This window comes from Oncorhynchus kisutch, linkage group LG22 (assembly GCF_002021735.2).
Source record: "Oncorhynchus kisutch isolate 150728-3 linkage group LG22, Okis_V2, whole genome shotgun sequence".
In the NCBI taxonomy this organism is placed as follows: Eukaryota; Metazoa; Chordata; class Actinopteri; order Salmoniformes; family Salmonidae; genus Oncorhynchus; species Oncorhynchus kisutch.
This window is the reverse complement of record NC_034195.2, coordinates 19,638,445-19,651,708: the sequence shown is the minus strand read 5'-3', so window position 1 is coordinate 19,651,708 and position 13,264 is coordinate 19,638,445.

Genomic DNA, 13,264 nt, shown 5'->3' with positions numbered 1-13,264 from the left:
CAATCTGGACCCTCTATTTCTGAAACTATCCGCCGCCATTGTCGCAACCCCTATTACCAGCCTGTTCAACCTCTCTTTCATATCGTCTGAGATCCCCAAGGATTGGAAAGCTGCCGCAGTCATCCCCCTCTTCATAGGGGGAGACACCCTGGACCCAATCTGTTACAGACCTATATCCATCCTGCCCTGCGTATCTAAGGTCTTCGAAAGCCAAGTCAACAAAAAGGTCACTGACCATCTCGAATCCCACCGTACCTTCTCCGCTGTGCAATCTGGTTTCCGAGCCGGTCACGGGTGCACCTCAGCCACGCTCAAAGTACTAAACGATATCATAACCGCCATCGATAAAAGACAGTACTGTGCAGCCGTCTTCATCGACCTTGCCAAGGCTTTCGACTCTGTCAATCACCATATTCTTATCGGCAGACTCAGTAGCCTCGGTTTTTTGGATGACTGCCTTGCCTGGTTCACCAATTACTTTGCAGACAGAGTTCAGTGTGTCAAATCGGAGGGCATGCTGTCCGGTCCTCTGGCAGTCTCTATGGGGGTGCCACAGGGTTCAATCCTCGGGCCGACTCTATTCTCTGTATATATCAATGATGTTGCTCTTGCTGCGGGCGATTCCCTGATCCACCTCTACGCAGACGACACCATTCTATATACTTCCGTCCCGTCCTTTGACACTGTGCTATCTAACCTCCAAACGAGCTTCAATGCCATACAACACTCCTTCCGTGGCCTCCAACTGCTCTTAAACGCTAGTAAAACCAAATGCATGCTTTTCAACCGTTCGCTGCCTGCACCCGCACGCCTGACCAGCATCACCACCCTGGATGGTTCTGACCTTGAATATGTGGACATCTATAAGTACCTAGGTGTCTGGCTAGACTTTAAACTCTCCTTCCAGACTCATATCAAACATCTCCAATCGAAAATCAAATCAAGAGTCGGCTTTCTATTCCGCAACAAAGCCTCCTTCACTCACGCTGCCAAACTTACCCTAGTAAAACTGACTATCCTACCGATCCTCGACTTCAGCGATGTCATCTACAAAATTGCTTCCAACACTCTACTCAGCAAACTGGATGCAGTTTATCACAGTGCCATCCGTTTTGTCACTAAAGCACCTTATACCACCCACCACTGCAACTTGTATGCTCTAGTCGGCTGGCCCTCGCTACATATTCGTCGCCAGACCCACTGGCTCCAGGTCATCTACAAGTCCATGCTAGGTAAAGCTCCGCCTTATCTCAGTTCACTGGTCACGATGGCAACACCCATCCGTAGCACTCGCTCCAGCAGGTGTATCTCACTGATCATCCCTAAAGCCAACACCTCATTTGGCCGCCTTTCGTTCCAGTTCTCTGCTGCCTGTGACTGGAACGAATTGCAAAAATCGCTGAAGGTGGAGACTTTTATCTCCCTCACCAACTTCAAACATCTGCTATCTGAGCAGCTAACCGATCGCTGCAGCTGTACATAGTCTATCGGTAAATAGCCCACCCATTTTTACCTACTTCTGCTCTTTTGCACACCAATATGTCTACCTGTACATGACCATCTGATCATTTATCACTCCAGTGTTAATCTGCAAAATTGTAATTATTCGCCTACCTCCTCGTGCCTTTTGCACACAATGTATATAGACTCCCCCTTTTTTTCTCTACTGTGTTATTGACTTGTTAATTGTTTACTCCATGTGTAACTCTGTGTTGTCTGTTCACACTGCTAAGCTTTATCTTGGCCAGGTCGCAGTTGCAAATGAGAACTTGTTCTCAACTAGCCTACCTGGTTAAATAAAGGTGAAATAAAAAATTTAAAAATGAACAGTATACACTATGTTTCAACTATGTAACAGTATCAACTATGTATCAACTATGTATCAACTAAGTAACAGCATCAACTATGTATCAACTATATAACAGTATCAACTATGTATCAGCTATGGAACAGTATAAACTATGTATCAACTATGTATCATCTATGTATCAGCGTTGTGACAGTATCAACTATGTATCAACTATGTAACAGTATCAACTATGTATCAACTATGTAACACTATCAATTATGTATCAACTATGTAACAGTATCAACTATTTAACAACATCAACTATGTATCAACTATGTAACAGTATCAACTATGTAACGGTATCAACTATGTGTCAACCATGTATCAACTATGTATCAACTATGTAACTGTATCAACTATGTAACAGTATCAACTGTGTATTAACTATGTAACAGCATCAACTATGTATCAACTATGCAACAGCATCAACTATGTATCAACTATGTAACAGTATCAACTATGTTTCAACTATGTAACAGTATCAATTATGTATCAGCTATGGAACAGTATAAACTATGTATCAACTATGTATCATCTATGTATCAGCGTTGTGACAGTATCAACTATGTATCAACTATGTAACAGTATCAACTATGTATCAACTATGTAACACTATCAATTATGTATCAACTATGTAACAGTATCAACTATTTAACAGCATCAACTATGTAACAGTATCAACTATGTAACGGTATCAACTATGTGTCAACCATGTATCAACTATGTATCAACTATGTAACTGTATCAACTATGTAACAGGATCAACTGTGTATTAACTATGTAACAGCATCAACTATGTATCAACTATGTAACAGCTTCAACTATGTATCAACCATGTATCAACTATGTATCAACTATGTAACAGTGTCAACTATGCAACAGTATCAACTATGTTTCAACTATGCAACAGTATCAACTATGTGTCAACTATGTAACAGCATCAACTATCTATCAACTATGTATCCGTTTTGTAACAGTATCAACTATGTATCAACTGTGTAACAGTATCAACTATTTGTCTACTATGTATCAACTATGTAACAGTATCAACTACAGTTGATGCCGGAAGTTTACATACACCTTAGCAAACTACATTTAAACTCAGTTTTTCAAAATTGCTGACATTTAAACCTAGTAAAAATTCCCTATCTTAGTTCAGTTAGGATCACCACTTTATTTTAATAATGTGAAATGTCAGAATAATAGAAAACTTAGGTCAAACGTTTTTGGTATCCTTCCACAAGCTTCCTACAATAAGTTGGGTGAATTCTGGCCCATTCCTGACAGATTTGGTGTAACTGAGTCATGTTTGTAGGCCTTCTTGCTCGCACATGCTTTTTCAGTTCTGCCCACAATTTTCTATAGGATGGGGCCATAGGATTGAGGCTTTAACTTCCTGACTGATGTCTTGAGATGTTTCAATATATCCACATTATTTTCCTTCCTCATTATGCATCTATTTTGTGAAGTGCACCAGCCCCTCCTCCAGCAAAGCACCCCCACAACATGATGCTGCCACCCCCGTGTTTCACTGTTGGGATGGTGTTCTTTGGCTTCCAAGCCTCCCCCTTTTTCTTCCAAACATAATGATGGTCATTATGGCCAAACAGTTATATTTTTGTTTCATCAGATCAGAGGACATTTATCCAATAAGTAAGATCTTTGTCCCCATGTGCAGTTACAAACCGTAGTCTGGCTTTTTTATGGGGGTTTTGGAGCAGTGGCTTCTTCCTTGCTGAGCAGCCTTTTAGGTTAAGTCGATATAGGACTCTGTGGATATAGATACTTGTGTACCTGTTTCCTCCAGCATCTTCACAAGGTCCTTTGCTGTTGTTCTGGGATTGATTTGCGCTTTTCGCACCAAAGTACATTAATCTCTAGGAGACAGAATGTGTCTCTTTCATGAGCGGTATGACGGCTGCGTGGTCCCATGGTGTTTATACTTACGTACTATTGTTTGTACAGATGAACGTGGTACCTTCAGGTGTTTGGAAATGGCTCCCAAGGATGAACCAGACTTGTGGCGGTCTACAATTTGTTTTCTGAGGTCTTGGCTGATTTCTTTTGATTTTCCCATGACGTCAAGCAAAGAGGCACTGAGTGTGAAGGTAGGCCTTGAAATACATCCACAGGTACACCTCCAATTGACTCAAATGATGGCAATAAGCCTATCAGAAGCTTCTAAAGCCATGACATACTTTTCTGGAATTTTCCAAGCTGTTTAAAGTCACAGTCAACGTATTGTATGTAAACTTCTGATCCCCTGGAATTGTGATACAGTGAATTATAAGTTAAATAATTTGTCTGTAAACAATTATTGGAAAAATTACTTGTGCCATGCACAAAGTAGATGTCCTGGCTGATTTGCCAAAACTATAGTTTGCTAACAAGACATTTGTGGAGTGGTTGAAAAACAAGTTTTAATGACTCCAACCTAAGTGTATGTAAACTTCCAACTTTAACTGTATGTAACAGTATCAACTATGTAACAGCTTTGTAACAGTATCAACTATGTATCAACTTTGTATCACCTATGTATCAACTATGTATCAACTATGTAACAGTATCAACTATGTATCAACTATGTATCAACTATTTATCAACTATGTAACAATATCAATTATGTATCACTATGTAACAGTATAAACTATGTATCAACTATGTATCAACTATGTATCAACTATTTATCAACTATGTGTCAACTATGTAACAGTATCACCTATGTATCAACTATGTAACAGCTAGGTATCAACAGCTATGTTTCAGTATCAACTTCTGAGTGGCGCAGCGGTCTAAGGCACTACATGCAAGAGGCATTCCTACATTCCCTGGTTCGATTCCAGGCTGTATCATATCCAGTGAATTATAAGTTAAATAATTTGTCTGTAAACAATTATTGGAAAAATTACTTGTGCCATGCACAAAGTAGATGTCCTGGCTGATTTGCCAAAACTATAGTTTGCTAACAAGACATTTGTGGAGTGGTTGAAAAACAAGTATTAATGACTCCAACCTAAGTGTGTGTAAACTTCCAACTTTAACTGTATGTAACAGTATCAACTATGTAACAGCTTTGTAACAGTATCAACTATGTATCAACTTTGTATCACCTATGTATCAACTATGTATCACCTATGTAACAGTATAAATTATGTATCAACTCTGTATCAACTATGTATCAACTATGTAACAGTATCAACTATGTATCAACTATGTATCAACTATGTAACAGTATCAACTATGTATCAACCATGTAACAGTATCACCTATGTATCAACTATGTATCAGCGTTGTAACTTTATCAACTGTGTATCAACTATGTTACAGTATCAACTATGTATCAACTATGTAACAGTATTACCTATGTATCAACTATGTATCAACTACATAACAGTATCAACTGTGTAACAGTATCAACTATGTTTCAACTATGTAACAGTATCAACTATGTATCAACTATGTAACAGTATCAACTATGTTTCAACTATGTAACAGTATCAACTATGTATCAACTATGTACAAACTAAGTAACAGTATCAACTATGTTTCAACTACGTAACAGTATCAACTATGTATCAACTATGTTTCAACTATGTAACAGTATCAACTATGTATCAACTATGTATCAACTAAGTAACAGTATCAACGATGTATCAACTATGTAACAGTATCAACTATGTTTAAACTATGTAACAGTATCAACTATGTATCAACTATGTATAAACTATGTAACAGTATCAACTATGTTTCAACTATGTAACAGTATCAACTATGTATCAACTATGTTTCAACTATGTAACAGTATCAACTATGTATCAACTATGTATCAACTAAGTAACAACATCAACTATGTATCAACTATGTAACAGTATCAACTATTTAACAGTACCAACTATGTATCAACTATATATCAACTATGTAACAGTATCAACCATGTATCAGCTATGGAACAGTATCAACTATTTATCAACTATGTATCATCTATGTATCAGCGTCGTAACAGTATCAACTATGTATCAATTATGTAACACTATCAATTATGTATCAACTATGTATCAACTATGTATCAACTACGTAACAGTATCAACTATGTATCAACTATGTATCAACTATGTAACAGTATCAACTATGTTTCAACTATGTAACAGTATCAACTATGTATCAACTATGTTTAAACTATGTAACAGGATCAACTATGTATCAACTATATATCAACTATGTAACAGTATCAACGATGTATCAACTATGTAACAGTATCAACTATGTATCAACTATGTAACAGTATCAACTATGTTTCAACTAGGTAACAGTATCAACTATGTTTCAACTATGTAACAGTATCAACTATGTAACAGTAGCAACTATGTATAAACTATGTAACAGTAGCAACTATGTTTCAACTATGTAACAGTATCAACTATGTATCAACTATGTTTCAACTATGTAACAGTATCAACTATGTATCAACTATGTATCAACTAAGTAACAGCATCAACTATGTATCAACTATGTAACAGTATCAACTATGTATCAACTATGTATTAACTATGTAACAGTACCAACTATGTATCAACTATATATCAACTATGTAACAGTATCAACTATGTATCAGCTATGGAACAGTATAAACTATGTATCAACTATGTATCATCTATGTATCAGCGTTGTGACAGTATCAACTATGTATCAACTATGTAACAGTATCAACTATGTATCAACTATGTAACACTATCAATTATGTATCAACTATGTAACACTATCAACTATGTAACGGTATCAACTATGTGTCAACCATGTATCAACTATGTATCAACTATGTAACTGTATAAACTATGTAACAGTATCAACTGTGTATTAACTATGTAACAGCATCAACTATGTATCAACTATGCAACAGCATCAACTATGTATCAACTATGTAACAGTATCAACTATGTAACAGTATCAACTATGTAACAGTATCAACTATGTTTCAACTATGTAACAGTATCAACTATGTATCAACTATGTATAAACTATGTAACAGTATCAACTATCTTTCAACAATGTAACAGTATCAACTATGTATCAACTATGTTTCAACTATGTAACAGTATCAACTATCTATCAACTATGTATCAACTATGTAACAGTATCAACTATGTTTCAACTATGTAACAGTATCAACTATGTATCAACTATGTTTCAACTATGTAACAGGATCAACTATGTATCAACTATGTATCAACTATGTAACAGTATCAACGATGTATCAACTATGTAACAGTATCAACTATGTATCAACTATGTAACAGTAGCAACTATGTTTCAACTATGTAACAGTATCAACTGTTTCAACTATGTAACAGTATCAACTATGTATAAACTATGTAACAGTATCAACTATGTTTCAACTATGTAACAGTATCAGCTATGTATCAACTATGTTTCAACTATGTAACAGTATCAACTATGTATCAACTATGTTTCAACTATGTAACAGGATCAACTATGTATCAACTATGTAACAGTATCAACGATGTATCAACTATGTAACAGTATCAACTATGTATCAACTATGTAACAGTATCAACTATGTTTCAACTATGTAACAGTATCAACTATGTATAAACTATGTAACAGTATCAACTATGTTTCAACTATGTAACAGGATCAACTATGTATCAACTATGTATCAACTATGTAACAGTATCAACTATGTATCAACTATGTAACAGTATCAACGATGTATCAACTATGTAACAGTATCAACTATGTATCAACTATGTAACAGTATCAACTATGTTTCAACTAGGTAACAGTATCAACTATGTTTCAACTATGTAACAGTATCAACTATGTATCAACTATGTATAAACTATGTAACAGTATCAACTATGTTTCAACTATGTAACAGTATCAACTATGTGTCAACTCTGTTTCAACTATGTAACAGTATCAACTATGTATCAACTATGTATCAACTAAGTAACAGCATCAACTATGTATCAACTATGTAACAGTATCAACTATTTAACAGCATCAACTATGTATCAACTATGTATCAACTATGTAACAGTACCAACTATGTATCAACTATATATCAACTATGTAACAGTATCAACTATGTATCAGCTATGGAACAGTATAAACTATGTATCAACTATGTATCATCTATGTATCAGCGTTGTGACAGTAAAAACTATATATCAACTATGTAACAGTATCAACTATGTATCAACTAGGTAACACTATCAATTATGTATCAGCTATGTAACAGTATCAACTATTTAACAGCATCAACTATGTATTAACTATGTAACAGTATCAACTATGTATCAACTATGTTTCAACTATGTAACAGTATCAACTATGTATCAACTATGTATCAACTAAGTAACAACATCAACTATGTATCAACTATGTAACAGTATCAACTATTTAACAGTACCAACTATGTATCAACTATATATCAACTATGTAACAGTATCAACCATGTATCAGCTATGGAACAGTATCAACTATTTATCAACTATGTATCATCTATGTATCAGCGTCGTAACAGTATCAACTATGTATCAATTATGTAACACTATCAATTATGTATCAACTATGTATCAACTATGTATCAACTACGTAACAGTATCAACTATGTATCAACTATGTATCAACTATGTAACAGTATCAACTATGTTTCAACTATGTAACAGTATCAACTATGTATCAACTATGTTTAAACTATGTAACAGGATCAACTATGTATCAGCTATGGAACAGTATAAACTATGTATCAACTATGTATCATCTATGTATCAGCGTTGTGACAGTATCAACTATGTATCAACTATGTAACAGTATCAACTATGTATCAACTATGTATTAACTATGTAACAGTACCAACTATGTATCAACTATATATCAACTATGTAACAGTATCAACTATGTATCAGCTATGGAACAGTATAAACTATGTATCAACTATGTATCATCTATGTATCAGCGTTGTGACAGTATCAACTATGTATCAACTATGTAACAGTATCAACTATGTATCAACTATGTAACACTATCAATTATGTATCAACTATGTAACACTATCAACTATGTAACGGTATCAACTATGTGTCAACCATGTATCAACTATGTATCAACTATGTAACTGTATAAACTATGTAACAGTATCAACTGTGTATTAACTATGTAACAGCATCAACTATGTATCAACTATGCAACAGCATCAACTATGTATCAACTATGTAACAGTATCAACTATGTAACAGTATCAACTATGTAACAGTATCAACTATGTTTCAACTATGTAACAGTATCAACTATGTATCAACTATGTATAAACTATGTAACAGTATCAACTATCTTTCAACAATGTAACAGTATCAACTATGTATCAACTATGTTTCAACTATGTAACAGTATCAACTATCTATCAACTATGTATCAACTATGTAACAGTATCAACTATGTTTCAACTATGTAACAGTATCAACTATGTATCAACTATGTTTCAACTATGTAACAGGATCAACTATGTATCAACTATGTATCAACTATGTAACAGTATCAACGATGTATCAACTATGTAACAGTATCAACTATGTATCAACTATGTAACAGTAGCAACTATGTTTCAACTATGTAACAGTATCAACTGTTTCAACTATGTAACAGTATCAACTATGTATAAACTATGTAACAGTATCAACTATGTTTCAACTATGTAACAGTATCAGCTATGTATCAACTATGTTTCAACTATGTAACAGTATCAACTATGTATCAACTATGTTTCAACTATGTAACAGGATCAACTATGTATCAACTATGTAACAGTATCAACGATGTATCAACTATGTAACAGTATCAATTATGTATCAACTATGTAACAGTATCAACTATGTTTCAACTATGTAACAGTATCAACTATGTATAAACTATGTAACAGTATCAACTATGTTTCAACTATGTAACAGGATCAACTATGTATCAACTATGTATCAACTATGTAACAGTATCAACTATGTATCAACTATGTAACAGTATCAACGATGTATCAACTATGTAACAGTATCAACTATGTATCAACTATGTAACAGTATCAACTATGTTTCAACTAGGTAACAGTATCAACTATGTTTCAACTATGTAACAGTATCAACTATGTATCAACTATGTATAAACTATGTAACAGTATCAACTATGTTTCAACTATGTAACAGTATCAACTATGTGTCAACTCTGTTTCAACTATGTAACAGTATCAACTATGTATCAACTATGTATCAACTAAGTAACAGCATCAACTATGTATCAACTATGTAACAGTATCAACTATTTAACAGCATCAACTATGTATCAACTATGTATCAACTATGTAACAGTACCAACTATGTATCAACTATATATCAACTATGTAACAGTATCAACTATGTATCAGCTATGGAACAGTATAAACTATGTATCAACTATGTATCATCTATGTATCAGCGTTGTGACAGTAAAAACTATATATCAACTATGTAACAGTATCAACTATGTATCAACTAGGTAACACTATCAATTATGTATCAGCTATGTAACAGTATCAACTATTTAACAGCATCAACTATGTATTAACTATGTAACAGTATCAACTATGTATCAACTATGTTTCAACTATGTAACAGTATCAACTATGTATCAACTATGTATCAACTAAGTAACAACATCAACTATGTATCAACTATGTAACAGTATCAACTATTTAACAGTACCAACTATGTATCAACTATATATCAACTATGTAACAGTATCAACCATGTATCAGCTATGGAACAGTATCAACTATTTATCAACTATGTATCATCTATGTATCAGCGTCGTAACAGTATCAACTATGTATCAATTATGTAACACTATCAATTATGTATCAACTATGTATCAACTATGTATCAACTACGTAACAGTATCAAATATGTATCAACTATGTATCAACTATGTAACAGTATCAACTATGTTTCAACTATGTAACAGTATCAACTATGTATCAACGATGTATCAACTATGTAACAGTATCAACTATGTATCAACTATGTAACAGTATCAACTATGTTTCAACTAGGTAACAGTATCAACTATGTTTCAACTATGTAACAGTATCAACTATGTAACAGTAGCAACTATGTATAAACTATGTAACAGTATCAACTATGTTTCAACTATGTAACAGTATCAACTATGTATCAACTATGTTTCAACTATGTAACAGTATCAACTATGTATCAACTATGTATCAACTAAGTAACAGCATCAACTATGTATCAACTATGTAACAGTATCAACTATGTATCAACTATGTATTAACTATGTAACAGTACCAACTATGTATCAACTATATATCAACTATGTAACAGTATCAACTATGTATCAGCTATGGAACAGTATAAACTATGTATCAACTATGTATCATCTATGTATCAGCGTTGTGACAGTATCAACTATGTATCAACTATGTAACAGTATCAACTATGTATCAACTATGTAACACTATCAATTATGTATCAACTATGTAACACTATCAACTATGTAACGGTATCAACTATGTGTCAACCATGTATCAACTATGTATCAACTATGTAACTGTATAAACTATGTAACAGTATCAACTGTGTATTAACTATGTAACAGCATCAACTATGTATCAACTATGCAACAGCATCAACTATGTATCAACTATGTAACAGTATCAACTATGTAACAGTATCAACTATGTAACAGTATCAACTATGTTTCAACTATGTAACAGTATCAACTATGTATCAACTATGTATAAACTATGTAACAGTATCAACTATCTTTCAACAATGTAACAGTATCAACTATGTATCAACTATGTTTCAACTATGTAACAGTATCAACTATCTATCAACTATGTATCAACTATGTAACAGTATCAACTATGTTTCAACTATGTAACAGTATCAACTATGTATCAACTATGTTTCAACTATGTAACAGGATCAACTATGTATCAACTATGTATCAACTATGTAACAGTATCAACGATGTATCAACTATGTAACAGTATCAACTATGTATCAACTATGTAACAGTAGCAACTAAGTTTCAACTATGTAACAGTATCAACTGTTTCAACTATGTAACAGTATCAACTATGTATAAACTATGTAACAGTATCAACTATGTTTCAACTATGTAACAGTATCAGCTATGTATCAACTATGTTTCAACTATGTAACAGTATCAACTATGTATCAACTATGTTTCAACTATGTAACAGGATCAACTATGTATCAACTATGTAACAGTATCAACGATGTATCAACTATGTAACAGTATCAACTATGTATCAACTATGTAACAGTATCAACTATGTTTCAACTATGTAACAGTATCAACTATGTATAAACTATGTAACAGTATCAACTATGTTTCAACTATGTAACAGGATCAACTATGTATCAACTATGTATCAACTATGTAACAGTATCAACTATGTATCAACTATGTAACAGTATCAACGATGTATCAACTATGTAACAGTATCAACTATGTATCAACTATGTAACAGTATCAACTATGTTTCAACTAGGTAACAGTATCAACTATGTTTCAACTATGTAACAGTATCAACTATGTATCAACTATGTATAAACTATGTAACAGTATCAACTATGTTTCAACTATGTAACAGTATCAACTATGTGTCAACTCTGTTTCAACTATGTAACAGTATCAACTATGTATCAACTATGTATCAACTAAGTAACAGCATCAACTATGTATCAACTATGTAACAGTATCAACTATTTAACAGCATCAACTATGTATCAACTATGTATCAACTATGTAACAGTACCAACTATGTATCAACTATATATCAACTATGTAACAGTATCAACTATGTATCAGCTATGGAACAGTATAAACTATGTATCAACTATGTATCATCTATGTATCAGCGTTGTGACAGTAAAAACTATATATCAACTATGTAACAGTATCAACTATGTATCAACTAGGTAACACTATCAATTATGTATCAGCTATGTAACAGTATCAACTATTTAACAGCATCAACTATGTATTAACTATGTAACAGTATCAACTATGTATCAACTATGTTTCAACTATGTAACAGTATCAACTATGTATCAACTATGTATCAACTAAGTAACAACATCAACTATGTATCAACTATGTAACAGTATCAACTATGTATCAACTATATATCAACTATGTAACAGTATCAACCATGTATCAGCTATGGAACAGTATCAACTATTTATCAACTATGTATCATCTATGTATCAGCGTCGTAACAGTATCAACTATGTATCAATTATGTAACACTATCAATTATGTATCAACTATGTATCAACTATGTATCAACTACGTAACAGTATCAACTATCTATCAACT